Source organism: Panulirus ornatus, chromosome 32, assembly GCF_036320965.1.
Source record: "Panulirus ornatus isolate Po-2019 chromosome 32, ASM3632096v1, whole genome shotgun sequence".
NCBI classification, from domain to species: domain Eukaryota; kingdom Metazoa; phylum Arthropoda; class Malacostraca; order Decapoda; family Palinuridae; genus Panulirus; species Panulirus ornatus.
Window position 1 is genome coordinate 14,623,063 of NC_092255.1, and position 16,644 is coordinate 14,639,706.

General features: G+C 41.9%; 1 protein-coding gene across 5 annotated transcripts in view; it reads right to left on the minus strand.

Annotated features, from left to right (window-relative positions):
• The window catches only part of LOC139759059 (TWiK family of potassium channels protein 18-like), a 209,150-nt gene extending 197,285 nt beyond the window's left edge, over positions 1–11,865 (minus strand). For 2 of the 5 annotated variants that reach the window (XR_011714990.1, XM_071680979.1), the window contains exon 1: positions 10,956–11,865. The gene's annotated coding sequence lies outside the window, so the exon portion shown is untranslated. The remainder of the gene's footprint in view (positions 1–10,955) is intronic. The other 3 variants (XM_071680980.1, XM_071680981.1, XM_071680983.1) reach the window with 3 other exon arrangements.
• Positions 11,866–16,644: the final 4,779 nt, after the last annotated feature.

Genomic DNA, 16,644 nt, shown 5'->3' on the forward strand with positions numbered 1-16,644 from the left:
GAAACTAGAGTGGTCACGGTGGAGACAACAGCGAGTAAGAGCGATCACTAGTAAGTGGGTAGGGAACTGTGGTCAAAGGCCCATTTAGATGGAAGTAGAAACGAACAGTTGGTTTAAAAGTGATGAGAGACGATGTGGAAGAAGGAGAGAGGAGGAGGAGGAGAAGAAGAGAAAGAATCCAGCCCTCTCTCTTGTAAGGAGGGTTCTTTAAGTAACCAATTACTTACGAGGTTCTGTGGTAGGAACTAAGGCTAGAAGGAGGCTATGTTACCCCTTGTGTAAGTCTGGAAGACGTGACGTCGCACACACCATAACAAGGCATAGCTGGGAGGACCACTCCAAGCTGGGGCAAAGGACGTGGCTCAGGCAAACATCAGAGGAGATCCTTTGGGAAATATAGGACACTTATCCAAAGGATTATAGGAAGCTGTAGGAAGTCTGTATTGGTGGGAATTCTCTTTACGTATGAAAAAAAAAAGAACTAACTCTTGAGTAGAATGATAAGCAATTGCGATAAAGTACAGGGACTTTGTGGGACTGATGGGATTAGCCATATACGTCTGTGGGATAGTGAATTTTTTTTGGGGGGGGAAGGGAGGAACATGTTTGCCAAAGATGGTCTGCATGGAATTTAGGTCGGCAACGCAAGGCTGGGTAAGGTTTTAGATGAAGCAGGACGTTCCAAAGAGCACAGGAACGGGTCTAACTGGCCCTGGAGAACCAGTCAGTTTGCTCATGTGTGACCGCATAGGTCAATGTCCTATGTGACCTAAAGGTTAGCAGTCCGATTTTGAAAGGTCTCAGACACACACACACACACACACACACACACACACACACACACACACATACACCCCTTGCCTCTCGGAACGACGCAATAACTTCTTTTTTATTTCATCTTTTAAGCCAAATGCATTTACATCAATCGCAATGAAATGCGTCATACGCATTGCCAGAACAGAAGAAAAAAAACTATATCAGAAGAGTTAGCACTTCCAGGGTTTAATACTTTCCCTAAAGATAGATTACTCTTCTCTGTTGTTTACATGATGTCATTCTCACGTCGTGGGCTACACATAAACATGATTAGAAACTTGGCTGTCGATGCATACGATTCATCATACAATGACTGAATGTATAAGACGTCTTGAGTTATTTTTTTTTTGGGTGTGTGTTTCTAGTGTATAAGACCCATCAACAATGTGTAGAAAATCGAATACATAAAGAATGAATTATCCTTATAAGGTTATTAACAACCTTAACCTGACCAGGGAGGTGACAAACAGATGACCTCGTGGGTAAACAGACTGAAGGGTTGCTTTTGAAATCAAATGCCCCAAAGGCTAACCAAAGGCAGGAACACCCAGTGAAAAATGTCCACACACGGAGATCTAATTAGCACCTGTGAGGCTGTTTGAAAGACTAGGAAAACAGGGGTCGTAATATCATCCTCCGATCCACTGTAGTGTGTGTTGCTCTTCGATTTCAAAGATAAAAAAAAAAACAAATCCAGGCGGAGGCTAATATCAGACGAGCAGACTTCAACAAAAAACCGAGCCACAAGACCAGCAATGTTTATGTGGATTAAGCCCTCAGATGATGAGGCGAAGGAAGCTTCAACCATATAACACTTCCTCGTGAGAGAGAGACCAGGTGAGGTGACTATGGAGATGTCTTGACGGAACGTAAAAGAAAAAAAAAAAATGAAGGTATCCAAGTTGAGGGAAACAAGGCCAAGTGATGTACACAAACGATGACAAAAGAGATTGTAGGAAGAAATTCAGAATAACACGAAAAGACGGACACAAACTACAACGTCAAAGAAAACGCTGTAGAGATTCTAAAAAATTTTCTTTAAGGCAAAAAACCGGAAAAAATGAAGATAATGAATGACTTTTATCATATGACAATTGCAGTCTAACCAGCGCCAGTTAAAAAAAAAAAAAAATGGATTCCCTTATGAATATCTCGATACAGTGTTTACCATCGATCAGTCGCCTGATATAACACAAGCCCAGAAGGTATTTCTGGGCACTGAAAATGAATTACTGGACTTACAAGATACTGAATATCATGAAGAATCTAAATATCTTCAAAAAAACAGATCTAAACGAGTCAATAGATCCAGTCAATACCTTCCAAAGAACAGGGAGAAACGTTCGCTGTTGAACAGTCTTTTATTTTCTAAATCACCAAAATATTCAACATTCACTGTGGGAGTGGAAAGTGCCAAAGGCCTGGGAAGTTCCTAACGCAAACACCTTTCGTGAAATGAAGATAGAAAAAAACCCTCTGCTTCTTAATCTTTTGTAAGGCATTCAATAAAGTAACACATTAAGATAATTGCTACTTAAAATAATTGCTGCTTAAAATCAAAGCTAACGATAGGAAATCCAGTCTGAACCTTGAGAGGAGAGTGGACTTCAGATAGGACGCCACAAGCGGTGTCACATAAGAGGAACCATCCGCACTGGCTGCACGTGACAAGTGGGGTGCCCCAAGGCTCGTCCAGTTCTGTGACCCCCACACTATTCATCAGCGACTCTTGGGACATGACTCACCCGTAGAATTTCGACATCTTGCCGACGACACGAGATTAGGAAACATAGCCAAGTGAAGACATAAAATGCCCAAAAGGAATTTAGACAATTTGATGGAGTGGTTAGAGATATGGCAGAGTGGATTGCCAGTGTGTAGACCAATGCAAAGTAATGCATTCTGGTGCTGGTGATATAAGGCACGAATACAAAATACTTGGTAAATCATCATTACAAGTAAAAGATGGAAAAGACCTTGGGGTAGTTATGATCAGTGATGATCCCTAAAATACGGAAAATCAGCGACGACCTCCTAAAATACGGAAAATCAGTAATGACCCCCTAAAATACGGAAAATCAGTAATGGCCCCTAAAATACGAAAGACAACGCCCAGTTGCATACAACAAAGACCAGGAAGTTTGGATTCACAGCTGGACACATGTAAACCATAAAACAAAAGGATGCAATACTCCCTTTTTCACACTGCCCTGATCAGAACCCATTCAGAATACTCTCTCCCAAAACCCTGATCACGAAACCGGATCAGAGACGATGAAAAAACACTAGGACAAATTCAAAGATGAGCAACCAAACTATATAAGCTCCTTCCCCCACAAATAAGCCATAAGTGGAACAAATTCAAAGATGAGCAACCAAACTATAAGCTCCTTCATCCACAAATAAGCCATATGTGGAACAAATTCAAAGATGAGCAACCAAACTATTAGCTCCTTCACCCACAAATAAACCATAGGTGGAGAGGATCCGAGACCTGAAATTAATTCTCTCTCTATCAAAAGTGCAGACGCAAGGCGATCCAATTCAAGTTCCCAAAAAACTTACTGATTTCGGCAACATAAGATGATATTTCCACTTTAGACAATGATTCAGTAATCAGAAATAACTGGATGAAGAATGAAAGGGACAGATATATAATACAAATGTGGCAATGTCATTATTTGTGTGATATTTATACATACATTGGTTTACATCAGCAAGACCTCCACCTCCATCACCTGAATAAACTTGAACAAAGCTGGAAAAATATAAATCAGACATGTGAATTAAAAAGACAGATTTGTTTTTCTGTCAACATTCCTCACGTTTTCACTAAAAGTCTTTAAGTAGATATGACTAAACTGCAAGTGAGAAGATATATCGACAAGAACTGAAAAAAGAAAATATACTAAATAATCAGTGCGTTATTGAACTATGATGATGAAAGCACAATTTTTTTCAAATTACTGAACAGTTTTTTTTTCTCGATAATCACAAGGGGTAAAAGAAACATTACGTGACGAACGTTTTAAACTAAAAGCGTTCACAAGTTTGGATAATTGTCAAAACGTTCACACCCAAAGCTCCACTCACCATCTCAAGTCCATATCAAGAAAATGTCATATGCTTAATATTTCAAGTTCACAAGGGCAAAAAGAATAATATCAAGTCCGCCATGGTGAAAAGACCCTCTAAGTCCACGATAGTCCAAACTGCCTATCCTTCTCCAAATCCATAGTTGCCACACATACATCATACCACCATAATATCATTCTTATTCTGCGAGGTCACTAAGGCTTGAAAATCTCCGTGTTTTGGTGTGTGTGTGTGTGTGTGTGTATGTACGTGTGTGTGTGTAACACGAATGAATAGTGGGAGAGAGTCCGGGATTCTGTTTCGTCAGAAAGGAAAAGCAACAGAGACGTTTATCTGTTTAATTTACTTGAGCAAATCTGTTAACAGTCCGGTCCTGTTTGGTTCTTCAAACCCATTTTTCGCCTTCTATATGTACATTGAATATATATATATATATATATATATATATATATATATATATATATATATATATATATATATATATATATATATATATTATTATTATCATTATTATCATTATTACTATTTTGCTTTGTTGCTGTTTCCCGCACTTGCGAGGTAGCGCAAGGAAACAGACGAAAGAAATGGCCCAACCCACCCCCATACACATGTATATACATACACGTCCATACACGCAAATATACATACCTATACATCTCAATGTACACATATATATATATATACACACACAGACATATACATAATTCATACTGTCTGCCTTTATTTATTCCTATATATATATATATATATATATATATATATATATATATATATATATATGGAATGAGTATTTTGAAGGTTTGTTGAATGTGTCTGATGACAGAGTGGCAGATATAGGGTGTTTTGGTCGAGGTGGTGTGCAAAGTGAGAGGGTTAGGGAAAATGATTTGGTAAACAGAGAAGAGGTAGTAAAAGCTTTGCGGAAGATGAAAGCCGGCAAGGCAGCAGGTTTGGATGGTATTGCAGTGGAATTTATTAAAAAAGGGGGTGACTGTATTGTTGACTGGTTGGTAAGGTTATTTAATGTATGTATGACTCATGGTGAGGTGCCTGAGGATTGGCGGAATGCGTGTATAGTGCCATTGTACAAAGGCAAAGGGGATAAGAGTGAGTGCTCAAATTACAGAGGTATAAGTTTGTTGAGTATTCCTGGTAAATTATATGGGAGGGTATTGATTGAGAGGGTGAAGGCATGTACAGAGCATCAGACTGGGGAAGAACAGTGCGGTTTCAGAAGTGGTAGAGGATGTGTGGATCAGGTGTTTGCTTTGAAGAATGTATGTGAGAAATACTTAGAAAAGCAAATGGATTTGTATGTAGCATTTATGGATCTGGAGAAGGCATATGATAGAGTTGATAGAGATGCTCTGTGGAAGGTATTAAGAATATATGGTGTGGGAGGCAAGTTGTTAGAAGCAGTGAAAAGTTTTTATCGAGGATGTAAGGCATGTGTACGTGTAGGAAGAGAGGAAAGTGATTGGTTCTCAGTGAATGTAGGTTTGCGGCAGGGGTGTGTGATGTCTCCATGGTTGTTTAATTTGTTTATGGATGGGGTTGTAAGGGAGGTAAATGCAAGAGTCCTGGAAAGAGGGGCAAGTATGAAGTCTGTTGGGGATGAGAGAGCTTGGGAAGTGAGTCAGTTGTTGTTCGCTGATGATACAGCGCTGGTGGCTGATTCATGTGAGAAACTGCAGAAGCTGGTGACTGAGTTTGGTAAAGTGTGTGGAAGAAGAAAGTTGAGAGTAAATGTGAATAAGATCAAGGTTATTAGGTACAGTAGGGGTGAGGGTCAAGTCAATTGGGAGGTGAGTTTGAATGGAGAAAAACTGGAGGAAGTGAAGTGTTTTAGATATCTGGGAGTGGATCTGTCAGCGGATGGAACCATGGAAGCGGAAGTGGATCATAGGGTGGGGGAGGGGGCGAAAATTTTGGGAGCCTTGAAAAATGTGTGGAAGTCGAGAACATTATCTCGGAAAGCAAAAATGGGTATGTTTGAGGGAATAGTGGTTCCAACAATGTTGTATGGTTGCGAGGCGTGGGCTATGGATAGAGATGTGCGCAGGAGGATGGATGTGCTGGAAATGAGATGTTTGAGGACAATGTGTGGTGTGAGGTGGTTTGATCGAGTAAGTAACGTAAGGGTAAGAGAGATGTGTGGAAATAAAAAGAGCGTGGTTGAGAGAGCAGAAGAGGGTGTTTTGAAATGGTTTGGGCACATGGAGAGAATGAGTGAGGAGAGATTGACCAAGAGGATATATGTGTCGGAGGTGGAGGGAACGAGGAGAAGAGGGAGACCAAATTGGAGGTGGAAAGATGGAGTGAAAAAGATTTTGTGTGATCGGGGCCTGAACATGCAGGAGGGTGAAAGGAGGGCAAGAAATAGAGTGAATTGGAGTCATGTGGTATACAGGGGTTGACGTGCTGTCAGTGGATTGAAGCAAGGCATGTGAAGCGTCTGGGGTAAACCATGGAAAGCTGTGTAGGTATGTATATTTGCGTGTGTGGACGTGTATATGTACATGTGTTTGGGGGGGGGGGGGGCCATTTCTTTCGTCTGTTTCCTTGCGCTACCTCGCAAACGCGGGAGACAGCGACAAAGTATAAAAAAAAAAAAAATATATATATATATATATATATATATATATATATATATATATATATATATATATATATATACACGACATCAACTTGTTGCGTGGAAAACACAGATGTGCGATAAACACCAGTGCAATTAGATGATATGTCCCTAATCATACTAATGTTTATCTTCATTTTATATATATATATATATATATATATATATATATATATATATATATATATATATATATATAGGCGCCAATGATTTAGAAGAACTAGAACAAATCACTTAGATTTTTCGATCATATTGAGTGGAGTTATTAATAATTCCCATTAAAGTCATAAAAGTCATTAAAGTCTCTTATAAAGCCACACGTATCATGTATTCACACAAGATTCCATCAACAATATTGACTGCAGGAACACCTTCACCGAATACTGAATATATCAAGTTCTTCACAGAAATGAATAAATGAATAACAGTGATGAGGTGACAAATGAATAACAGTGATTTGGTTAAGTGATTTGCAGTTTCGTAGGCCTATATCACGAAAATCCCAAGTCATTCACTAGATAGATAAGGTCATCCTGTAAGGTCAGGTCACTAGTATCACCCTGTAAGGTCAGGTCACTAGTATCATCCTGTAAGGTCAGGTCACTAGTATCATCCTGTAAGGTCAGGTCACTAGTATCATCCTGTAAGGTCAGGTCACTAGTATCATCCTGTAAGGTCAGGTCACTAGTATCATCCTGTAAGGTCAGGTCACTAGTATCATCCTGGAAGATCAGGTCACTAGTATCATCCTGTAAGGTCAGGTCACTAGTATCACCCTGTAAGGTCAGGTCACTAGTATCATCCTGTAAGGTCAGGTCACTAGTATCATCCTGTAAGGTCAGGTCACTAGTATCATCCTGTAAGGTCAGGTCACTAGTATCATCCTGTAAGGTCAGGTCACTAGTATCACCCTGTAAGGTCAGGTCACTAGTATCATCCTGTAAGGTCAGGTCACTAGTATCACCCTGTAAGGTCAGGTCACTAGTATCACCCTGTAAGGTCAGGTCACTAGTATCATCCTGTAAGGTCAGGTCACTAGTATCATCCTGTAAGGTCAGGTCACTAGTATCATCCTGTAAGGTCAGGTCACTAGTATCATCCTGGAAGATCAGGTCACTAGTATCATCCTGTAAGGTCAGGTCACTAGTATCACCCTGTAAGGTCAGGTCACTAGTATCATCCTGTAAGGTCAGGTCACTAGTATCATCCTGTAAGGTCAGGTCACTAGTATCACCCTGTAAGGTCAGGTCACTAGTATCATCCTGTAAGGTCAGGTCACTAGTATCATCCAGTAAGGTCAGGTCACTAGTATCATCCTGTAAGGTCAGGTCACTAGTATCATCCTGTAAGGTCAACCAACTAGCGTCGTCAAGTAAGGTCAAGGAACTAGTACCATCAAGTAAGGTCAAGCAACTAGTATCAACTTGTAAGGTCAAGTAACTAGCGTCATCCTGTAAGGTCAAGCAACAAGTGCCATTTAAGGTCACGTCTGTAATACGAGGACGAGTAAAAGCGACCTTGAGGAAGAGAGCCACAATAAATTCCATATGATAATTTGAGTTAATAGTGATGACACCATTTATCTATAATGACCCCGAAGACCTGGTATCACCCCCCCCCCCTTGTCCCAGTGGTTCCTGTGGCACTAGGGCTGCGCTACAATAAGTAACAGGGAAAGGCTGGACCCCCTTCGAAAGGAGAAGTCCTATGATGGAGATGGTTATACATACACCCTGTCTGGCCTCCACTGACGGGCGGGTGATACAGCCCTAAGCATAACCTCGAGCAGGTGGAGTCCGGTAACACCTCATGACACCGTAAACACAGAGAGAGAGAGAGAGAGAGAGAGAGAGAGAGAGAGAGAGAGAGAGAGAGAGAGAGAGAGAGAGAGAGAGAGAAACACGCCTGCCATTCAGCTGTCGAGGCACGAGTTCAAAAGTAGACCGAGAGAGAGAGAGAGAGAGAGAGAGAGAGAGAGAGAGAGAGAGAGAGAGAGAGAGAGAGAGAGAGAGAGAGGGCTAAATGGAATCTACGTTGCTGTCCCTCGTCCTTTCGAAAAAAGACATGGCCAACCAAGTTTTCAGAGGGAGGAATCCTCACACACACACACACACACACACACACACACACACACACACACACACATAAACACACATAAACACACACACACACACACACACACACACACACACACCACCACGACACTTGTTGAATGGCGCTAATACGAAGTGTTCTGAACCAACAACACTTCAAACTCATAAGTCTGTAAAAGCACCTTGTGGGGTGAGGGGGGGAACTACGTCTTTCTCCTCCTCCTCCTCCAAGAACGTCTTTAAAGTCCGACTTCAACTTCGGCAATAGGTGTGTTTCTTTATGACCACGGTGTCTCGGCTACGCTCTCTTCTATCATTTTCTTTTTCTATCTACGAATCCCATAAACCTCCTATATTCTCTTTTCTTTCCCCTTTAATACGTTCCTTAATCTCTACCTAATCTTCGTGAGTAGCACCCATTACCTCATCTCCAATCGCGGTCTTCACCCTCGCCTTTATCTTCAAGGCTTCACCAAGAACCCAAAGGTTGGCTGGGGCAAAGTCACCACCCAGTCAAACTCGAGTGAGTAATTACGACAAGAAGTGTGTGTGTGTGTGTGTGTGTGTGACTGTGTGTGTGTGTGTGTGTGTGTGTGTGTGTGTGTGTGTGACTGTGTGTGTGTGTGTGTGTGTGTGTGTGTGTGTGTGTGATTACCATTTGTGTGTTTTAAGGAGGGAGTTTTACACTCGTGTTGCCCCATCTCTTAACCTTCTAGGTGTGTGTGTGTGTGTGTGTGTGTGTGACTGTGTGTGTGTGTGAGTGTGTGTGTGAGTGTGTGTGTGACTGTGTGTGTGACTGTGTGTGTGTGTGTGTGTGTGTGTGTGTGTGTCTCAACCCTGTACAACACCCTCGCGAGACAATAACAATACATCTACATCAGACCATCATCTACAATTACAGTAGACGCTTCTACTTCTACCACCACGGATCAATGCCACACGCTACCAGGGTGTAACCGTGCCTGTAATGGCATTACATAAAGGTTATGTACTTTGTAATCATGTACTCTGTAATTACATAAAGGTTATGTACTTTGTAATCATGTACTCTGTAATTACATAAAGGTTATGTACTTTGTAATCATGTACTCTGTAATTACATGAAGACTGTAATATACGTACATCGACTTTCCACTTCACACGTGATAAAATGTATTCTTTGGAATGTTTAGTTTTTTTTCTTCAGTTTAGTTTTACTGTGATGGTTTAATGTACTGTAATGGTTTAATCAACTGAAATGGTTTAAGATCTACTGCCAGAGTCTAATCTACTTCATTGGTTTATAATCTACTACAAAAGGTTTAATCTACTACAATAACTTAAAGTACTGTAATGATTTAATGTACTGTAATGGTTTAATGTACTGTAATGGTTTAATGCACTGTGATGGTTTAATGTACTGTAATGGTTTAATCAACTGAAATGGTTTAAGATCTACTGCCAGAGTCTAATCTACTTCATTAGTTTATAATCTGCTACAAAAGGTTTAATCTACTACATTAACTTAAAGTACTGTAATGGTTTAATGTACTGTAATGGTTTAATCAACTGTAATTGTTTAATCAATTGAAATGGTTTAATCAACTGAAATGGTTTAAAATCTACTGCGATAATCTAATCGACTTCAATGGTTTAAAATCTACTACAAAAGGTTTAATCTACTACAGTAACTTAAAGTACTGTAGTGGATGAATCTACCGAAATGGTTTTAGAATCTACTACAGTTCTATAATCTACCGCACTGAATTACTTTACAGTCAAAGCTAACATTAAGGAAGAACCCAGACCCATACAGTAAACTGCCACATGCGTCAGCTCCACACAGCGAACTTACCTGCTCAAAAAGGAGACAGAATGACGCAAAACTTTCTGCGTAACACTGTATTAAATAGCATCGAAATGTAACACTGCATGGAATTACATTACATAATTGTATTGTGGGTCAGTTGTGTATTAAATAGCATCGAAATGTAACACTGCATGGAATTACATTACATAATCGTATTGTGGGTTAGTCGTGTATTAAATAGCATCGAAACGTAACACTGCTTAGAATTACATTACATAATTGTATTGTGGGTCAGTCGTGTATTAAATAGCATCGAAATGTAACATTGCTTAGAATTACATTACATGATTGTATTACATGCAGATGTACTGATCAGATGTAGGTCAGTCGTTTATCTAAATTACTCATATACATGCATGCAAGATATATATATATATATATATATATATATATATATATATATATATATATATATATATATATATATATATATATATATATAATGAAGCTGTATATATATCATTACCTTGAAATCATAGGATCATCCTAGATTAACCATGGGCCTGGGTCACATGGTTACCTTAACGTCACTCAAGGTATAAATTACCATCTAATACATCACCATCCACGTCATCATCTCACCATCACACACATCCCATCAGTCATGGTGTCACCGCACACGACCGCGTCACACTCTCGTAATGCCACACGTAAATCAAGCACTCGTGTTCTGGGGACGACTCTTCCTGTGGTTCATGTCCATCTCTCTCTCTCAGATCACACGAAGCAGGTTCTAAGTCCCCCTTGAAGCGTAGGTGTTCAAAGTTCACTGTATAATATTGTCACTCGTATCCTATCAACATTTCCTAAGTATTTATCTAACGTCTTGAGACAAGAGATCTTCACAAAAGGCACTACGCTTTCTAAGAACCAGTTTCTAACACATAGACACATATACTGTATGTGGCCAATATGTCTTAACTTATTCAATGTTCACTACGTTCTACATTCACGAACGTGTGTGTGTGTCCAACTCGTTTACCAAACACGTCACTCGTAAGAAGGGAGTGTTCGAATAAACAACACAAGATGTAAACACCACTCTTCCAGCCTGATGTAGAATTCGATCGTATTGTTTTTCCAGTTATCTTCCAGCTTTCAGGCAGGATTCGATCTTCTATATTTTTCCCTCCCTCCCCCTTCTAACCGCGCCTTCTTTTCTTCGCGGGAACAATAGTCATTCAACACCACAACACTATAACAACACGGTAAGGCCCCGCTAACAACAACACTATGGCCAACGGATCCTCTACGGGCGTGGGTGAGGTGAGTGAGTGTGTGTGTACGAGTTTGTGTTTGTGTCTGTGGTGTGCTTGAGCCAGCCAGCCAGTCAGGCAGCCACAGCAACACCCGTGTGGCACACCTCCAACACTCAGGTCCCCTCCTCCTCCTCCTCCTCCTCCTCCGCCTCCCTCTGCCTCGCCCGCACCACCACTACCGTCAAGCCATGACAACACACAGGGGTTGATCCTTACTAAGGCAACGCCACACACCACACCAGCCGGATCTGCGCTACACACGTTATTGCAATGGTGTTGGGGGGTCTACGAAGGACAGGGGGTGATCACGTTGCCGAGTATATGTGTGTGTGTGTGAGGAGAGGGAGAGTGAGTGAGAGAGAGAGAGCAGTATCCGCAGTCCAGCATGGGAGAGAGAACTGGTCCTCCCACCGCCACCACCTCAGCTCGCTCAATAACCTTCTGGCCCGCACTGCACTCCTGATTTTATCCCTGGTGAAGAGAAAGGAAAAATAACAACGCTCATGTCTCATTTTTTTCTCCCCCTCCTCCGCTAGTGTCTGGTACATTCATAATACAGGTCACCTCACCTCACCTATAGAGCCACCACCTCGTAGTATTTGCAGGTGCCCTTAGGGCATTTTACTCCTGCCCTTACAGGTTATCTTCGCCTGATATAAGGTGTATTTCCCACCTTACATGCGATGTTAGGTGCTCATCTTTCGTCTCACTTGTCCTTCTCTTGCCGCAATGGTAATTCGAGGTGAGTCAAGTGTGTGTGGTGAGGGAGGAGGAGGTGTCCTGATTGACTCCACTAGTCCTTCTCTGATGCTGTCACATTTGGCCGACATGTCGAACTCAATGATGACAGTCCAGTGGTGACCAGATGGAGAAATAGCTCTCTCTCTCTCTCTCTCTCTCTCTCTCTCTCTCTCTCTCTCTCTCTCTCTCTCTCTCTCTCGTCCGCTGAGAGCGTGACGCGCCAGCGCTCCCTCACGGAAATATCTCATCCTCAGTACTCTTTTTTCTCTCTCTCTCTCTCTCTCTCTCTCTCTCTCTCTCTCTCTCTCTCTCTCTCTCTCCATCTCTGTTGCCAAGAAGACATCTGTCGGCCCATGGCCTCCGCTACTAGACGTATGGTCGTCATATTTGTGCGTTGCTGAGAGATCTAACTGGTAGTTTGTCAGGAAACCGCAGTTGCCACCACGGTCACTGTACCTCTTACTATACTCTAATTACCAGTTCAGTACACAGTTGTCAGCACAGTGTGTGATTGCCATCCGAGTGAAGCTCTGGATGCACTCGGGTTCCTCGTATGTGTCAGTGCAAACACACGCCCTCTCCATTTCACTCAAGAGCACTCGACAAGTTATCGACTCATAAAAAGTCTGAGCTATCCTGTGGTGAGCGCTACGCGCTGGCCTTGCCTAATGGCAACATCTCTTCGCGGTTAAAGAAAGCTCAAGAGATAGATGGCTGCCCACGAGCGTAGAACTCCCTTCCCCACACTGTGCAAATTGCTAATTACAAACAGGTTGTTTCAAGAGGGGGACGTACATCATTCTGCTACTGTAATCATTTACTGCTAACACTACACTTGAAAGGTTACAGGTGGTAACAAACGGGTAATAACTGTAGTTTGTAAGGCAGTTACATAAGGTCGAACGCGGGTTCTTGATCGCCAAAACCACTCTTGAAACCCCAACTATAAATACTCTTTTTCTGTCCCGTAAGGAACTCCCGATCGCCATTTTCTTCGTTGTTAAAGAAAATGTGGTACTCGTTCGCCTCTTATCACCCACGCGAAAACGTAAAATTCTCGCACTAGGACGGCTCCGTGGTCACCCTGGTGTATATGTACTGACTTTCCGTGGATAAGGTACTGCTTCACCGGCCCGGGAAGCCTCCAGCTGTGTTGACGACATAGCGGAGGTCATCTGTGCTGGAGTGGAACCCTATATGCCATCGAGAATCTTATATTCTCTCAATTCTGTTTTCCTAGTTCTTGACCTGATGCTCTTTGCATCATTGACAAAGTGTATCGACCTTTTAAACTCTCCGTTTTTCCCTTAATTTCAATTCGACTTTGTTTGGAGTCATTGCAAAGCTATTCTTCAAACAGTCAAGACAAGCTTTCGTGATAAGAATATGCGTCAAAATGACTTCTTTCAAATGCTAGACCTTCCTGGGCCTTAACCAAAGGCATCTACATCAATTTCTGTAACTCAATCTTTCGTTATCCTTTTTTTTTTCTAATCTGATCAATCTTTTGCTAAGTCTCCAACAGGTCAAAAACCTCTCTTGTTGTTATGTCTTTAATTCTCCATTTCTACATCTTTTTCCTTGAATCGACGCCCCTATTTATCTTCCTCTTGCCAGGTCTTCCGAGTTCTATCTCAGTTACAGGTGGAGGCATGGCGTACAGGCTGAACCTTTTACTGACATATTCTTGCTTTGTTTAAAAAGGATCAAACTTTCTCCTCTAGGAAGCAAATCCTGATCCATTCCGTCCCCAAGAAATGAAGACGGTTTTATTCTCCCGTCGCTATCGCCCAGACGCTTTCACCTCTACTGTAGCCAAAGCCTTCAAAGATCTTTTACATCCTCGTCTTGTTCAACAGAATCTCATTCCTTTTCTTTCACACAACCGGTAAGGCTTTCCAGTAAAAGTTCCAGTGGTGATGTTTGCTGTGTAAACTACCTTTGGGGGTTCCTCTCTCTCTCAGGGAATTTGGTGATTCTTTTGTCGTGGTCCTCGACATTTCGAAAGCATTTTCCAGGGCGAGGCAGAAGTCAATGTTTACTATATCCAATTCCTTTGTGTCTTTTTCTTCTGCTTCGCGTTCTTCTCTAAATGGGCAGCTTCCCTACCAGTCAATCTGTGGTACTAATCAATGATGGAGTGACTCTCTCTCTTTTCTTGTAACCGCTGGTGTTCCTCAGGGTCCAGTGCTGCGTCTTACCCTCTTTCTCTTCGTATTCAGCTCTCTTTCATCAGCCACTGATACTATCCATTCCAACGTTGGTGATTCCACTCGTTTTCTTTTTTCTTCCAACACTGCCTATATTTCCTCGCGCATCGAAGCTGCCCAGTATCTCAAACTAGGGAATCTGTAACCAAGTTGAATTCAAAGGTGTGAAAACTAAATTTCCATCTTTACGTCCTTTCTCTTGAACTTCACTGATTTGTCTACAGTTCAGTTAAAACCACTGGAATATAACGCAGAAAACGGGGAGATGTGGGATGGGGCTGTACTTTGACGTTTCAGCCTTACAAAAAGTTTCTCCCTTTTTGTGATGTCGAAACGTTCAGGTCAATCTCAGCTCTAACCTCTTTGTTTCCAGGATCCTGTCTCCCACATTCGTTATGATGGACTGGAGACTATGATGTAATCATGAAATAACAGAAGACATGTTGGGTATAGCCATACACTCTATGTATCCGGGACACTTCATGTAATGACCATCACAAACTCGGCATCCCCCCAAAGAACTGCAGATGTTTACTGATGTTGTATAGGTTCCGTATTTATTTCCTTGTGAGCAGCTATTCCACATTTACAGCGATCTCAATTGCCTCAATATGGGGTTTATGCTCGCATATCGAAATTGGTTCAAATTCCAACTCTCTTCTTCAGCCAGAATGGAATCAGAATCCTTCTGCCTTATTACCTCCTCCATCCTAGCCTCTATCCTAGCACTTCTTGTCTTCTCCTATTCCTTTCCCGTTAGCTGTGATGTTTCCTCTCTCTCTGTTGTTTTACAGGTATCATTTCGGCCACTGAGCTTGTGAGTTGTCTACGTTACGTCCCGTCCCAGGTCCTGCGACTGACAGCTGCTTCCCTTAGTTTCGATGTGGCCACCAGCCACACGAGGATTGACCAGTAAGAATGACACTACCTCTCGTTTCTGGCACAGTGAAACTGTGAATTCTTCTCTTCCTTCTCTCCCGCCAGTTTCCACAGTCAGTCCTTAAACCACCCCGATGGCCAAGTTAATCCGCAGTGTACGTTTTCTTAATAATTTTTTCGAGTGGAGGCAAACCATTCATTGATTTCTACTGGCATGTCTTTCTGTTCCTGATCTAAAAGCATCTACAGTAACTGAAGTTGTCAATACACTGCAGTTGTCTACGGGTTTCAGTTGCCATCGCTCTGTAGTTGTCAATGCACTTCAGTTATCGTACTGTAGTTGTCATTGCACTACAGTTATCGTACTGCAGTTGCCAATGCACTGTAGTTATCATACTGTAGTTGCCAATGCACTGTAGTAATCGTACTGTAGTTGCCAATGCACTGCAGTTATCGCACTGTAGTTGCCAAGGCACTGTAGTTATCGTACTATAGTTGCCAATTCACTGTAGTTCACGTACTGTAGTTGCCAATGCACTGTAGTTAACGTACTGTAGTTGCCAATGCACTGTAGTTACCGTACTGTAGTTGTCAATGCACCGTTGCTATTGTCAACGCACCATTGCTGTTGTCAACACACCATTGCTGTTGTCAACGCACCGTTGTTGTTGTCAACGCACCATTGTTGTTGTTGTCAACGCACCGTTGGTGTTGTTGTCAACGCACCGCTGTTGTTGTTGTCAACAATGTAATCACGTGCACTTGACCTCTGCGGTTGACTGAGAAGCATGAGTCATGACTTCCTCATTCTTAAGCCTTTAATGACACAGATTACAGTCCTGACACGTCAGGATTGTCCTGGACGTGGCGTGGAGGCCAGGGACAGCATCAGCAAGCCTACAGGACTTTTCCTGGGCTTGGTATGGAGGTCAGGCCAGGTAAAGCACAAACAGGTTCTATAGGCAATGTGTACAATAACTCTTGAGTCATTAGACACACACAGACAATTTTCAGAGGAGCTGCCAATAGTATTCGTCTTTAAGAATGACATGACGCCTTCGTGGGT